The 13,318-nt window shown below is 42.8% G+C and overlaps 2 long non-coding RNA genes across 2 annotated transcripts; both read right to left on the bottom strand.

Moving 5' to 3' along the window:
- Positions 1-2,963: 2,963 nt before the first annotated feature.
- On the bottom strand, positions 2,964-3,557 carry LOC138367016 (uncharacterized). Its single transcript, XR_011229287.1, has 2 exons — positions 3,420-3,557; positions 2,964-3,042 (listed from the first exon to the last, which is right to left on the bottom strand). It is a non-coding gene; the product is annotated as an uncharacterized lncRNA (long non-coding RNA).
- An 8,612-nt stretch (positions 3,558-12,169) lies between these two features.
- Positions 12,170-13,039, bottom strand: LOC138367015 (uncharacterized). The gene is made up of 3 exons (XR_011229286.1): positions 12,901-13,039; positions 12,627-12,755; positions 12,170-12,248 (listed from the first exon to the last, which is right to left on the bottom strand). It is a non-coding gene; the product is annotated as an uncharacterized lncRNA (long non-coding RNA).
- Positions 13,040-13,318: the final 279 nt, after the last annotated feature.

The raw sequence follows: 13,318 nt of genomic DNA, 5'->3' as shown, positions 1-13,318 counted from the left end.
TTACCATCGGAATATATTCTCTTTGGGTAAGGTGGAGGATAAATCCCGTAACAAGGGGGTATTAAATATATCAATGAATAAATGGATCAAAGGGTATCAATGAATAAATGGATCAAAGGGTATCAATGAATAAATGGATCAGGGGGGTAATAGTAGGGTCATTAGATGCTGTGTCTGCGTTGGCTCTGGGTAGAATGTAATTGTTTGTCAGCTGGTTGTTAATTGCTGGTCAGGACTTCTTAATATGTAGTGCCTAACAGATGTCCACTCTTCTGCTGTCGTTATATCTGTCGATTATTTCTTTGTTACTTGTCAAGATGACTCTGGTGATGATCTGGTTGTGTGTGGAGATTATATGTTCCTTGGTAGAGCCCTGTTGTTTGTGCATTTTTAATCGCCTAGAGAAAGAGACGTTGTTGTCTTGCCTATATACTAAGATCGTTAAGACTGACAGTCCCTAAGTGGGCATGTGAAGGCATAGACGACGTTAGTCTTTTTAAAGGTGCTTTTCTTGGTGTCTGGAGAGTTTTTCATAAACAGGCTTGCAGTCTTCTTGTTTTTGTAGTAAATTGTTAGTTCCATCTTCTGATTGGTGTCTGTGGGGATAAAGTTTCTTTCAATAATATCTTTCAGGACTCTTTACTCGATTTTATAGGCCGTGGAGAAGAAGTTCCTGTAAAACAATCTAATACGTCTTCAACAAAACTGTTAGAGAACCCATTGTTGACTAAGATCTTCCTAACTCTACAGAGTTCCTTGTCGACCTGCTTCCACCCTGAGCCGTGAGTTAGAGCTCGGTCGACGAAGGCGATGACAACACTGTTTGTACCTGTGGGGGCAGTCACTGTTTGCATTAAGGCATAGGCCTAATGCTAGTTTCCTTAGTGTAGACTGCAGTGTGAAAGCCTCCATTCTTTTCCGTGACTGTTATATCTAGAAAGGGCTGCTTCCTATCACTCTCCATCTCATAAGCAAAGCTTAACACGAAATTTTGCTAGAATGCCTCCTTCACCTACTGCAAACGTCTGACATCAGGAACCTGCGTAAATGTGTTGTCAACATACCTTCAGTATATAGTAGGTTTTAAGTCCCTGTCAACTAAGACCCTCTGCTCTATGGTCCCCATGCAAAAATTCGTGAACAGGACACCTAAGGGAGAACTCATGGCAACCACATCTACTTATTTATACATTTTACAATCGGGACTCAAGAAGAGTGCCTCTCTAGTGCAAGCATCGAGTAACTTCCTTAGTATGCTCTCAGGTATGTCTAGAGGGGTACAAGCCGGATCATGATACACTGTCCATCATCATCCCGATCGTTTCATCCACGGGCACTTTGGTAAACAGCGACACCACATCCAGAGAAGCTCTCATCCCTGTGGCCCATGTTCCCCGCAACAAGTCAACAAATTCCAATGGAGACTTCAGGCTGAAAGCACAAGGCACATAAGGAGCCAGCAGACAGTTTAGTGCCTTGGCTAGTCTGTATGTAAGTGTGGGGTATCTGGCTGATGGTTGGTTGAAGCGGGTTCGTGGCTCTTGACATTCCCATAAGCATAACCGGGGTTGTATTTCCCGGTAACATTTGGCAGGTGGAGTCCAGATTTCTTGGCATTCACAGTTTCAATCAATCTGTTTACCTTCGTTTTCAATTCGGCTGTTGTGTCCCTCATGACCCTTTGGAATTTAGTTTGGTCTGAGAGGGTGAGGTTTATTTTGGTCATTGTTGTTGTTGATTTAGATTTAGCTACTCAGAATGAAATGTCCACGTAGCACGAGCTATGGTGAGCCCGTAATTGAGTTCGGTTATTTGTGATAACCTTGTTACTGTAAAATTTGGATCAAAGTTTTAAATGGAGGTGGGGTTTCCTCGTTTTTCCCTGTTTCTTTTTTCGCTTCTGTTTTAGTGCACTAGTTTTAGTCTTGTTTTAATAACAATATCTTGGTGGTGGATGTAAATGCAGAATGTTCACTAGTGAGTCCCATTCCTCAACGGCTTTTCAAATCATTGTAGTCGCTGTGGAATGTGCATCTAATCCAGAGGACCCGCCTTAGGTCCTCTGAATAACGTTGTCAGATTCTTGATGATCCTGGTTTCGGTGTTGTGGCGATGTCGATCTGCAAGTTCGTCGAGGCTTTGTTCGATTTGGGGACAGAGGTCTTCGTCGATATTGGCTCTCTATTGGTCTGTAGCATGAAGTAGGTGCACTTTGTGCAACTACTTTTGTGAAACTGTGAACACCAAGAAATCTGAACGCCACCTGTTAAAGGTTACCAGGGAATACAAGCCTGGTTATGCTTATGGGAATATTAAGACCTACAAACCCGGAAATCCACTTTGGCAATCATTAGCCAGATACCCACACCACATACAGACTGGCCAAGCGACTCAACTTCCTGCAGACTCCTTATGTGCCTTGTGCTTTCAGCCTGAAGACTCTAATGGAATTGGTTGACTTCTTACTGGGAGCATGGGCCACAGGGATAAGAGCCCCACTTGATGTGGAGTCCTGTTTACCAACAAGCCCTTGGATGAAACAATCGGGATGATGATGGACAGAGTGTATTGTGATCCGGCTTGTACCCCTCTAGACAAACCCGAGAGCATAATTAGAGTGTTACTCGAAGATTGCACTAAAGAGGCACCCTTCTTGGATATCGATGGTCACATGCACAAATCCTCCCATGGTCGAATGAAGTGTTTGCCAGTGTGCGTAAAGAATGCAAAGAGGAGCTTTGCGAGCACTGTCTAGCACATTTAATAAATCATTAGAGTCAGGCAGAGTGCCAGAGTCGTGGAAGGTTGCTACTTAAGAAAGGAGATAGATCACTTGCATGAAACTATCGGCCAATTAGCCTAACGTCTATTGTGGGAAAGTTACTTGAATTGATAATTGCAAATACCATTCGTCTTCATCTTGAAAAACTGATTAAAAGGGGATTAGATAGGGTTCATAAAAGTTGTTCTAGTGCAATGAAAATTTATTGACGTGTTACAAGTGAAGAGAGCTGCAAGTGGTCCAAGTTTCAGCATCGCAGCCTAAATAGAGAGGGAGGAAAAAAAAAAAAAATTTTAACCATTTTTTACATGTTTTAAAGATGATATAACAAATACAAATATCAACTGAAATTATTTCTATGATACTCAGCTATCACAATACTATATAATAAAGGTTGTCTAGTGGCATTATTATCCCAAACCTATTTAGTGCAATAATACAAATTTTCAAAGTTCACCCAAAAAATTATGCAACAAAATGATGTTTATAAATATATATAAAATCAATAAATGATCTTAGGGGAAAATATATAACTTGGGTTTTTAGAGGCACAGACTCTACATATAATGTGCAAGTTCCATGTAAATTGAATAATAAATAAAAAAGTTATTCAACCATATAGTTGCAAATTAGTTACCTGTAAAAAATCAAGGTCAAAGTTCAGCCACCTTTGGCTGAGGTTGATGAACGACCAATTTCAATCAAAATTACCACCCTTGTAGATTGGCATTCCTTCAGTAAGGTGTGTAAGTTCCATGAAGATCGCATGATAAAAAATAAAAAAAATAAATAATTAAAAAAAAAAAATAAAAAAAAAAATAAAAAAAATAAAAAAAAATAAAAATAAAGACAGCAGCTTTATATTTACAATTATTTATGATGTAGTATCAAGATATAAAAAATAATACATACTAACCTAATATAATTGATCTGAAATATGCAACATCTTGCAACATCAAGAGGGAGAACGTCTTGAGTTGCAGGTCTAAGATCTTGAGTGGCAGGTGCCGCAGGTGGTGTGGCAGGTGCCGCAGGTGGTGTGGCAGGTGCCGCAGGTGCTGTGGCAGGTGCAGAAGGAGGTGTGGCAGGTGCCACAGAGGTGTGGCAGGTGCCACAGGAGGTATGGGTGCCTGGGAGTGTGAGGGAGTGAGGCGAGGTAGTGTGTTGTGGGGTGGGAGGCTGCCCTCTCTCTTCACTCAAGAGAACTCTTGAGTGGCAGGTGCCACAGGTGGTGTGGCAGGTGCAAGCAGGTGTGGCAGGTGCCACAGAGGTGTGGCAGGTGCCACAGGTGTGGGTGCCTGGGAGTGTGAGGGAGTGAGGCGAGGTAGTGTGTTGTGGGGCGGGAGGCTGCCCTCTCTCTTCACTCAAGAGTTCTCTTGTTTTGCGTCAGTGTGGCTTTACGCTCCTTCTTTACTTGGCTAACGCGTAGAGCTCTTGCCTTTAGAGCTTTCTTCTTGTCCGATACTATATCCATTGTGCAGTATATGCAAGAAAATACGATCTGTGAGAGCGCGTCAGGCATATGACTGCCTGCACAGACACAGAGGGGGTGACTGAGCCAGTAATCGGCTTATCGTCCCTCCCACTCACACAAGCCAGTTGCCAATGGGTGTGTTTATAATTTGTATATGCATAACAAGATATTTTCCACTCTATTGCGAAATACTAGACGCTTACAACGTATGACGCATCACCCTACGGCGCACACCCGAGCCGCGAGGACCAGATTTCGGACAATTGCGGCTGGAAAAGTTACTCTAATTACGTTATTTATTATCATAACATTAAACGGTTTGCACCATGGTGTTGCCAGAACGTTGTAGTATTTTTATAAATTTTTCGTGTTTGGCCGAATTTTTTCGGCCAAACAATGATAATGCCCCCATACTTCAAAGCCAAAAAGAGAGGTAGGAATTCTGGGGTATTTAACCAACCAGAACTCCAATCCTCTCCCAGGCAATGAGATAATGTGGGACCTCTAATGCTCTTTCATCGGTTCCTGTTATATGGGAAAACTCAGTGCCAAATGCTTAATGCACAGACTACCCTATTCCAGTAGCTGAAGTTTATAACTTTTTAGACACTCAACCCACCAGGAGACTCGAACACTGGCCAACAAGGTGGCAGTTGCATGCTGTATCCACTACACCATACTTCAAAGCCATAAAGAGAGGTAGGAATTCTGGGGTATTTAACCAACCAGAACTCCAATCCTCTCCCAGGCAATGAGATTGTGTGGGACCTCTAATGCTCTTTCATCGGTTCCTGTTATATGGGAAAACTCAGTGCCAAATGCTTAATGCACAGACTACCCTATTCCAGTAGCTGAAGTTTATAACTTTTTAGACAAGCCATAAAGAGAGGTAGGAATTCAGGGGTATTTAACCAACCAGAACTCCAATCCTCTCCCAGGCAATGAGATAGTGTGGGACCTCTAATGCTCTTTCATCGGTTCCTGTTATATGGGAAAACTCAGTGCCAAATGCTTAACGCACAGACTACCCTATTCCAGTAGCTGAAGTTTATAACTTTTTAGACACTCAACCCACCAGGAGACTCGAACACTGGCCAACAAGGTGGCAGTTGCATGCTGTATCCACTACACCATACTTCAAAGCCATAAAGAGAGGTAGGAATTCTGGGGAATTTAACCAACTAGAACTCCAATCCTCTCCCAGGCAATGGGATAGTGTGGGACCTCTAATGCTCTTTCATCGGTTCCTGTTATATGGGAAAACTCAGTGCCAAATGCTTAATGCACAGACTACCCTATTCCAGTAGCTGAAGTTTATAACTTTTTAGACACTCAACCCACCAGGAGACTCGAGCACTGGCCAACAAGGTGACAGTTGAATGCTGTATCCACTACACCATACTTCAAAGCCATAAAGAGAGGTAGAAATTCTGGGGTATTTAACCAACCAGAACTCCAATCCTCTCCCAGGCAATGAGATAGTGTGGGACCTCTAATGCTCTTTCATCGGTTCCTGTTATATGGGAAAACTTTGTGCCAAATGCTTAATGCACAGACTACCCTATTCCAGTAGCTGAAGTTTATAACTTTTTAGACACTCAACCCACCAGGAGACTCGAACACTGGCCAACAAGGTGGCAGTTGCATGCTGTATCCACTACACCATACTTCAAAGCCATAAAGAGAGGTAGGAATTCTGGGGTATTTAACCAACCAGAACTCCAATCCTCTCCCAGGCAATGAGATAGTGTGGGACCTCTAATGCTCTTTCATCGGTTCATGTTATATGGGAAAACTCAGTGCCAAATGCTTAATGCACAGACTACCCTATTCCAGTAGCTGAAGTTTATAACTTTTTAGACACTCAACCCACCACGAGACTCGAACACTGGGCAACAAGGTGGCAGTTGCATGCTGTATCTACTACACCATACTTCAAAGCCATAAAGAGAGGTAGGAATTCTGGGGTATTTAACCAACCAGAACTCCAATCCTCTCCCAGGCACCTTGTTGGCCAGTCTATACCCTCTGGGAGATCATTTACGTATTTCAAAAACAGGATAGGTTCAAGCACAGAGCCCTGTGGGACCCCACTGGTGACTTCACGCCATTCTGAGGTCTCACCCCTCACTGTAACTCTCTGCTTCCTATTGCTTAGGTACTCCTTTATCCACTGGAGCGCCCTACCAGTTACTCCTGCCTGTTTCTCCAGCTTATTCATCAACCTTTTATCGGGTACTGTGTCAAAGGCTTTCCGACAGTCCAAAAAAATGCAGTCCGCCCATCCTTCTCTTTCTTGCTTAATCGTTGTCACCTGATCGTAGAATTCTATCAAGCCTGAAAGGCAAGATTTAACCTCCCTGAACCCATGTTGATGGGTTGTCACGAAGTCTCTTCTCTCCAGATGTGTTACTAGGTTTTTTCACGCAATCTTGTCCATCACCTTGCATGGTATACAAGTTAAGGACACTGGTCTGTAGTTCAGTGCCTCTTGTCTGTCACCCTTTTTGTATATTGGTACTACATTAGCAGTCTTCCATATTTCTGGTAGGTCCCCCGTTTCCAGTGACCTACTATACACTATGGAGAGTGGCAAGCAAAGTGCTCCTGCACAATCTTTCAATACCTATGGTGAGATTCCGTCTGGCCCAACAGCTTTTCTCACATTCAGCTCCAATAGGAGCTTTTTGACCTCATCTCCTGTAATTTCGAACCTTTCCAAGGTCTCCTGGTTTGCTGCCACCTCTTCTAGCGCCGTGACTTCTCCCTGTTTTATTGTAAAGACCTCCTGGAACCTTTTGTTGAGTTCTTCACACACCTCTTTGTCATTCTCTGTGTACCTGTCCTCGCCCACCCTAAGTTTCATCACCTGTTCCTTCACTGTTGTCTTCCTCCTGATGTGACTGTGTAGTAGCTTTGGTTCGGTCTTGGCTTTATTAGCTATATCATTTTCATACCTTTTCTCAGTAGCTCTTCTCACACTATCATACTCGTTCCTGGTTCTCTGGTATCACTCTCTACTTTCTGGTGTTCTGTTATTACGGAAGTTCCTCCATGCCCTTTTGTTCAGCTCCTTTGCTTTCATACATTCCCTATTAAACCACGGATTCTTCCTTTGCTTCTCTGTTATTTCCTGTCGGGCTGGGACAAACCTGCTTACAGCCTCCTGACATTTTTGGGTGACATAGTCTATCATGTCTTGTACGGACTTGGTTCCGAGTTCTGTGTCCCTATGTATATCCCATAGGAATTTATTCATCTCCTCATAGTTTCCCTTTCGGTACGCCAGCCCTTTGTTTCCCAGTTCTTTTTTGGGGGTGATAATTCATAGCTCAACCAGGTACTCAAAGCTCAGTACACTATGATCACTCATTCCCAAGGGGGCTTCCAACTTAATCTCCCTTATATCCGACTCATTTAGCGTAAATATCAGATCAAGTAAGGCTGGTTTATCCCCTCCTCTCATTCTTGTCGGTCCTTGAAGTGTTGACTTAGAAAGTTTCTTGTTGCCACATCCAGCAGCTTAGCTTTCCAAGTGTCTGGGCCTCCATGTGGGTCTCTGTTTCCCCAATCTATATTCCCATCTTTGAAGTCTCCCATGATTAGTAGTCTGATGTGTGTGTGTGTGTGTGTGTGTGTGTGTGTTTGTGTGTGTGTGTGTGTGTGTGTGTGTGTGTGTGTGTGTGTGTGTGTGTGTGTGTGTGTGTGTGTGTGTGTCTGTTTGTGTGTGTGTGTGTGTGTGTGTGTGTGTGTGTGTGTTTGTGTGTGTGTGTGTGTGTGTGTGTGTGTGTGTTTGTGTGTGTGTGTGGGTGTGTTTACTAGTTGTGTTTTTGCTGGGGTTGAGCTTTGCTCTTTCGGCCCGCCTCTCAACTGTCAATCAACTGTTTACTAACTACTTTTTTTTTTTTTCACACCACACACACACACCCCAGGAAGCAGCCCGTGACAGCTGACTAACTCCCAGGTACCTATTTACTGCTTGGTAACAGGGGCACTTAGGGTGAAAGAAACTTTGCCCATTTGTTTCTGCCTCGTGCGGGAATCGAACCCGCGCCACAGAATTACGAGTCCTGCGCGCTATCCACTAGGCTACGAGGCCCCTATTGTGTGTGTTTGTGTGTGTGTGTGTGTGTGTGTGTGTGTGTGTGTGTGTGTGTGTGTGTGTGTGTGTGTGTGTGTGTGTATGTGTAGCACTATTTCTTGCAAACATCTGTTCTAAAATATGACTGAAAGAGTAAAATTTATTATTCTTACACACATCTTCTCCATATTTCTTACGTTTTTTTCACTGTCAAGTTGAAAAATTAATTATCCAATGTTCATTTTTACACTTTACTATAGTCTGACGCCTTGGGATGCATTTCGCAAGGTACATCTTACATTTTCAAAGACAATTTTACCGTGTTTACCATCGGAATATATTCTCTTTGGGTAAGGTGGAGGATAAATCCCAGTAACAAGGGGGTATTAAATATATCAATGAATAAATGGATCAAAGGGTATCAATGAATAAATGGATCAGGGGGGTAATAGTAGGGTCATTAGATGCTGTGTCTGCGTTGGCTCTGGGTAGAATGTAATTGTTTGTCAGCTGGTTGTTAATTGCTGGTCAGGACTTCTTAATATGTAGTGCCTAACAGATGTCCACTCTTCTGCTGTCGTTATATCTGTCGATTATTTCTTTGTTACTTGTCAAGATGACTCTGGTGATGATCTGGTTGTGTGTGGAGATTATATGTTCCTTGGTAGAGCCCTGTTGTTTGTGCATTGTTAATCGCCTAGAGAAAGAGACGTTGTTGTCTTGCCTATATACTAAGATCGTTAAGACTGACAGTCCCTAAGTGGGCATGTGAAGGCATAGACGACGTTAGTCTTTTTAAAGGTGCTTTTCTTGGTGTCTGGAGAGTTTTTCATAAACAGGCTTGCAGTCTTCTTGTTTTTGTAGTAAATTGTTAGTTCCATCTTCTGATTGGTGTCTGTGGGGATAAAGTTTCTTTCAATAATATCTTTCAGGACTCTTTACTCGATTTTATAGGCCGTGGAGAAGAAGTTCCTGTAAAACAATCTAATACGTCTTCAACAAAACTGTTAGAGAACCCATTGTTGACTAAGATCTTCCTAACTCTACAGAGTTCCTTGTCGACCTGCTTCCACCCTGAGCCGTGAGTTAGAGCTCGGTCGACGAAGGCGATGACAACACTGTTTGTACCTGTGGGGGCAGTCACTGTTTGCATTAAGGCATAGGCCTAATGCTAGTTTCCTTAGTGTAGACTGCAGTGTGAAAGCCTCCATTCTTTTCCGTGACTGTTATATCTAGAAAGGGCTGCTTCCTATCACTCTCCATCTCATAAGCAAAGCTTAACACGAAATTTTGCTAGAATGCCTCCTTCACCTACTGCAAACGTCTGACATCAGGAACCTGCGTAAATGTGTTGTCATTATACCTTCAGTATATAGTAGGTTTTAAGTCCCTGTCAACTAAGACCCTCTGCTCTATGGTACCCATGCAAAAATTCGTGAACAGGACACCTAAGGGAGAACTCATGGCAACCACATCCACTTATTTATACATTTTACAATCGGGACTCAAGAAGAGTGCCTCTCTAGTGCAAGCATCGAGTAACTTCCTTAGTATGCTCTCAGGTATGTCTAGAGGGGTACAAGCCGGATCATGATACACTGTCCATCATCATCCCGATCGTTTCATCCACGGGCACTTTGGTAAACAGCGACACCACATCCAGAGAAGCTCTCATCCCTGTGGCCCATGTTCCCCGCAACAAGTCAACAAATTCCAATGGAGACTTCAGGCTGAAAGCACAAGGCACATAAGGAGCCAGCAGACAGTTTAGTGCCTTGGCTAGTCTGTATGTAAGTGTGGGGTATCTGGCTGATGGTTGGTTGAAGCGGGTTCGTGGCTCTTGACATTCCCATAAGCATAACCGGGCTTGTATTTCCCGGTAACATTTGGCAGGTGGAGTCCAGATTTCTTGGCATTCACAGTTTCAATCAATCTGTTTACCTTCGTTTTCAATTCGGCTGTTGTGTCCCTCATGACCCTTTGGAATTTAGTTTGGTCTGAGAGGGTGAGGTTTATTTTGGTCATTGTTGTTGTTGATTTAGATTTAGCTACTCAGAATGAAATGTCCACGTAGCACGAGCTATGGTGAGCCCGTAATTGAGTTCGGTTATTTGTGATAACCTTGTTACTGTAAAATTTGGATCAAAGTTTTAAATGGAGGTGGGGTTTCCTCGTTTTTCCCTGTTTCTTTTTTCGCTTCTGTTTTAGTGCACTAGTTTTAGTCTTGTTTTAATAACAATATCTTGGTGGTGGATGTAAATGCAGAATGTTCACTAGTGAGTCCCATTCCTCAACGGCTTTTCTAATCATTGTAGTCGCTGTGGAATGTGCATCTAATCCAGCTGCTGTCGTTGGATTAATGTTGAGTTTGATGCGCAGGGCTTCAGTAGCATCACTTTCCAGTAAGTAGTGCAATAGTGGCGCCTCAAACTTCTGTTCCACAGATATGACACTCTTTAACTATCGGGTTTATTATCTCCCAGTAGCACCTGTAACTAGGTCTGATTCTGTGTATGGCTATTGCAATGTCTCTGGACATTTTTTGCCACATATTCGTCTTTTTTAAGAATAATGTATATTGGCGACTTGTCACCTCTCCTAACGACTATCTCCTTACTTTCACGAAGGCCCTTATTTGCCGCTTTGAGCTCAGGGGACAGCATGGTGCTTCTGTAGTTACCTCAAATCTCTCCTCCATCCACAATAAAGTTCGCTTGCAAGGTGTCTTTAGTGGTAACCTTCGTTTGCGTCTCGAGGTCGAATATGTCGTCCAACAGGATCTCCAACTCCACATTCCGGGCCATCTCACTTGATCTGGACATAACGTGTCAGTTTATATCCTGATTTAAGAGAGTGATTTGGTCCTCAGTCAGGTTGATTCAAGCAAGATTTAAGAAGCAATCTCTAGACCGAGGACCCGCCTTAGGTCCTCTGAATGACGTTGTCAGATTCTTGATGATCCTGGTTTCGGTGTTGTGGCGATGTCGATCTGCAAGTTCGTCGAGGCTTTGTTCGATTTGGGGACAGAGGTCTTCGTCGATATTGGCTCTCTATTGGTCTGTAGCATGAAGTAGGTGCACTTTGTGCAACTACTTTTGTGAAACTGTGAACACCAAGAAATCTGAACGCCACCTGTTAAAGGTTACCAGGGAATACAAGCCTGGTTATGCTTATGGGAATATTAAGACCTACAAACCCGGAAATCCACTTTGGCAATCATTAGCCAGATACCCACACCACATACAGACTGGCCAAGCGACTCAACTTCCTGCAGACTCCTTATGTGCCTTGTGCTTTCAGCCAGAAGACTCTAATGGAATTGGTTGACTTCTTACTGGGAGCATGGGCCACAGGGATAAGAGCCCCACTTGATGTGGAGTCCTGTTTACCAACAAGCCCTTGGATGAAACAATCGGGATGATGATGGACAGAGTGTATTGTGATCCGGCTTGTACCCCTCTAGACAAACCCGAGAGCATAATTAGAGTGTTACTCGAAGATTGCACTAAAGAGGCACCCTTCTTGGATATCGATGGTCACATGCACAAATCCTCCCATGGTCGAATGAAGTGTTTGCCAGTGTGCGTAAAGAATGCAAAGAGGAGCTTTGCGAGCACTGTCTAGCACATTTAATAAATCATTAGAGTCAGGCAGAGTGCCAGAGTCGTGGAAGGTTGCTACTTAAGAAAGGAGATAGATCACTTGCATGAAACTATCGGCCAATTAGCCTAACGTCTATTGTGGGAAAGTTACTTGAATTAATAATTGCAAATACCATTCGTCTTCATCTTGAAAAACAGATTAAAAGGTGATTAGATAGGGTTCATAAGAGTTGTTCTAGTGCAATGAATATTTATTGACGTGTTACACGTGAAGAGGGCTGCAAGTGGTCCAAGTTTCAGCATCGCAGCCTAAATAGAGAGGGAGAAAAAAAAACAACCTTTTTTAACCATTTTTTTACATGTTTTAAAGTTGATATAACAAATACAAATATCAACTGAAATTATTTCTATGATACTCAGCTATCACAATACTATATAATAAAGGTTGTCTAGTGGCATTATTATCCCAAACCTATTTAGTGCAATAATACAAATTTTCAAAGTTCACCCAAAAAATTATGCAACAAAATGATGTTTATAAATATATATAAAATCAATAAATGATCTTAGGGGAAATATATAACTTGGGTTTTTAGAGGCATAGACTCTACATATAATGTGCAAGTTCCATGTAAATTGAATAATAAATAAAAAAGTTATTCAACCATATAGTTGCAAATTAGTTACCTGTAAAAAATCAAGGTCAAAGTTCAGCCACCTTTGGCTGAGGTTGATGAACGACCAATTTCAATCAAAATTATCACCTTTGTAGATTGGCATTCCTTCAGTAAGGTGTGTAAGTTCCATGAAGATCGCCTGATAAAAAATAAAAAAAAAATAATTAAAAATAAAAATAAAAAAAAATAAAAAAAATAAAAAAAAGTAAAAATAAAGACAGCAGCTTTATATTTACAATTATTTATGATGTAGTATCAAGATATAAAAAATAATACATACTAACCTAATATAATTGATCTGAAATATGCAACAACTTGCAACATCAAGAGGGAGAACGTCTTGAGTTGCAGGTCTAAGATCTTGAGTGGCAGGTGCCGCAGGTGGTGTGGCAGGTGCCGCAGGTGGTGTGGCCGGTGCAGCAGGAGGTGTGGCAGGTGCCACAGAGGTGTGGCAGGTGCCACAGGAGGTATGGGTGCCTGGGAGTGTGAGGGAGTGAGGCGAGGTAGTGTGTTGTGGGGCGGGAGGCTGCCCTCTCTCTTCACTCAAGAGAACTCTTGAGTGGCAGGTGCCACAGGTGGTGTGGCAGGTGCAGCAGGTGTGGCAGGTGCCACAGAGGTGTGGCAGGTGCCACAGGTGTGGGTGCCTGGGAGTGTGAGGGAGTGAGGCGAGGTAGTGTGTTGTGGGGCGGGAGGCTGCCCTCT

Source organism: Procambarus clarkii, chromosome 21, assembly GCF_040958095.1.
Source record: "Procambarus clarkii isolate CNS0578487 chromosome 21, FALCON_Pclarkii_2.0, whole genome shotgun sequence".
Classification (NCBI taxonomy): Eukaryota; Metazoa; Arthropoda; class Malacostraca; order Decapoda; family Cambaridae; genus Procambarus; species Procambarus clarkii.
Note: the sequence above shows the minus strand (reverse complement) of the source record. Positions and strands in the feature narration are given on the sequence as shown.